General features: G+C 41.6%; 1 long non-coding RNA gene across 1 annotated transcript; it reads right to left on the bottom strand.

Moving 5' to 3' along the window:
- Window positions 1–725: 725 nt before the first annotated feature.
- On the bottom strand, window positions 726–2267 carry LOC150002685 (uncharacterized). The gene is made up of 2 exons (XR_016512634.1): window positions 2099–2267; window positions 726–927 (listed from the first exon to the last, which is right to left on the bottom strand). It is a non-coding gene; the product is annotated as an uncharacterized LOC150002685 (long non-coding RNA).
- Between the last annotated feature and the right edge of the window lie 325 nt (window positions 2268–2592).

The raw sequence follows: 2592 nt of genomic DNA, 5'->3' as shown, positions 1-2592 counted from the left end.
TTATTAAAGCAGTGTTAACTATCCTTGAAGAAGAGAAAGTTCTGCACTGGGTATTCTTTTTAAACAAATGGCAAAACTGTGCTACATAATGCAGATTGCAAGTTGCTTATAACCTAATTGGAAAGTTAAATATTTAAGTGCTTTAAATAGTCTAAGTCAGCAAGAGAAGAGTTATCACAACACTTTGCTTGGCTAATAATCAAACCAATTGTGTTAGTTGTGATTTTTATGACAGTTCAGAGAAAGAATAACCACTTCAGTTTGGAAAGATAAGAGAAAACTCATGAAGGAAGTGGAATGTTAAGGACTTCCCGTTTATTAAGTACTTGTTAGTTGTCTGGCTATGTCACAAAATCTGATTCCTCAGAGAATAACCCTATGAAATAGGTACAAGTATCCACAGTCTACAAAGAAGGAAACTGAGGTTTAGAGGGTTTAAGCAACTGTCCTAAGTCACTCAACCAGGAAATAGCAAAAAGGGCTTAAACCCCTTCTATAAAGAAAAAAGCCATACTCCTGTGTGTCTTCTCCTAACTCTCAATACTCTTTGAAAATACTGCCTCACCTCTTGATACCAGATGTGTGGGTTTTCCACACATCGAGCAATTCTGGGACACCAGCTGTGTGTCCTACAATTTTACTCCATTTTGACACATCCCTGGAGAGAGCATCAGATCCCACAAGCTCCACAAGCTAAGAACTTTCAAATGACAAAAATAAAACAATTTAATAACCAGTTTGATGTTCTTTATTCAAAGGACAACAATCTGTGGATAGGAAGTGCAGTGCCTCACAAGCAGTGACGCACTCTTCCCAAGGATTATTTGGGCAGTAGGTGAGTTTCGTAGAATGTTAGAACAGGCAACATGGAAACTGGGCACAATTGGCTTGGAGGTCGAGCTTTCCTTACAAGGCTAGCAGGTCAATCTGGAAATAAGGAAAAAATATTTGACTTAAGTTGATTGCTGAGGTTGCATATCTAACCTAATTTAGAACAAGAAAATCTTGTTCTTGGCAGATGGAGATTGCCTGGCTGGATATACGTACTGTGTTTCTGGTCAAATGGAGCATTTACAGGGACTCGAAAGTTATCTAAGTTTTGTTTTTGCTGATGGGACACCCAGTTAGGAGTGGCTCCATCTTGGGCCTAGACATTTATTTCAACAGTACTTAGTCCCAAGACTTCACCCCGCCCCTCGCAACACACACACACACACACACACACACACACACACACTTCATGTGCCAATCACAAGTCGAGGTCATCATCTGTGCTTCTGAGGTTAAACTGGAGGTTCCTATGACAGCCTTATCAGGTTTGATTAATTTACCAGAGTAGCTCACAAAACTCAAGAAAAGAATACTTACTAGATTCCTGGTTTATTATAAGTGCATATACCTCAGGAAGAGCCAGATGAAAGAGATGTATAGAACTATGTATGTTGGAAAGGGCTCAAAGCTTCCATGGTCTCCCTGGGCACTCCACCCTTCCAGCACCTCCACATGATGACCAACCCAGCAGTTCTCCAAACCCCCTTTTAGGGTTTTATGGGGACCTCATTACATTGGCAGGATTAGTTAAATCAATGGCCTTTGGTAATTGATTCATCCTTTAGCCCCTCTTTTCCTGAAGGTTTAGGATAGAGGATCCTGAAAGTTCCATTCTTCTAATCATGCTTGGTTTCCCTGGCAACCAGTCCTCATTCTTAGAAGCTTTCCAAAAGTCACCTCAATAGCATCAATTCAGGTGTGGTTGAAAGGGGCTTGTTTTTGTTAGTGAACAGCAGGTTGGGGTGCTGCTGCCCGCCGCCATCCTATAGGCAAAATTCCAGAGGCAAAGGTTTGGTGATAAAGGAAAGGAGTCTTTATTCAAAAGCAGTCTCTTCAGCCTATCAAGTCACAGCTTTAATTACTTAAGCCTATAAATTAAGGCTGGACTCTAACATTTGGGTTCTCCTTGCTTTTCCCCTGTCAGTTTCTATAGGGTTAGTTTACAAACTAAAACAACATAATACACAAAAGTTACACGATTGTGGAAGAATGGCAGGCTTCTGACTCAGAGCCTGTTCGCTCTAGAACACACAAAGAATAAACCTACCACTCTTTGCCAGGCCAGCTGAATCAGAGTTCCTTCTGATCCAAAATACATACAGTCTGTTGGGAAATGCAGGCAGCTGCAACACAATTATCCAGGCATCCTAGAGGAAGAAGAGCCTGAAAGCCAGAGAGAGCTGGAGCCTGAGAGCATCATGTCAAGGGCCAGAAAAGCTCCTGAGCCCAAGAGCCAGCCCTCGTTTTATTTCCATTGGCTCTGGAGGCATTCAGCTTCTCAGCCAATCCCATCCTAGACTGCTTTCCATTGCCTTGGCAAACTCCTCCTATGGCCCCCTCCTACTTCTCCCCAGAGATCTTAATCAGTTCTCTCTGTATCATCATGAGTAGCAAGACATTCCTTTCACTTTTATGGCTCTGAATCTATTTCAGGAACCCAGGATAAAAGACCAAATAGTATAACAAAAATGCTTCCAGTGCTCTTATCACTTAAGAAATTCCAAGAGTTTTAGAAGTTCTGTGAAACAGAAACAGGAATAA

Source organism: Furipterus horrens, unplaced genomic scaffold (assembly GCF_987537825.1).
Source record: "Furipterus horrens unplaced genomic scaffold, mFurHor1.1.pri manual_scaffold_8, whole genome shotgun sequence".
Taxonomy (NCBI): Eukaryota; Metazoa; Chordata; class Mammalia; order Chiroptera; family Furipteridae; genus Furipterus; species Furipterus horrens.
This window is presented reverse-complemented; position numbering and strand designations above follow the sequence as displayed.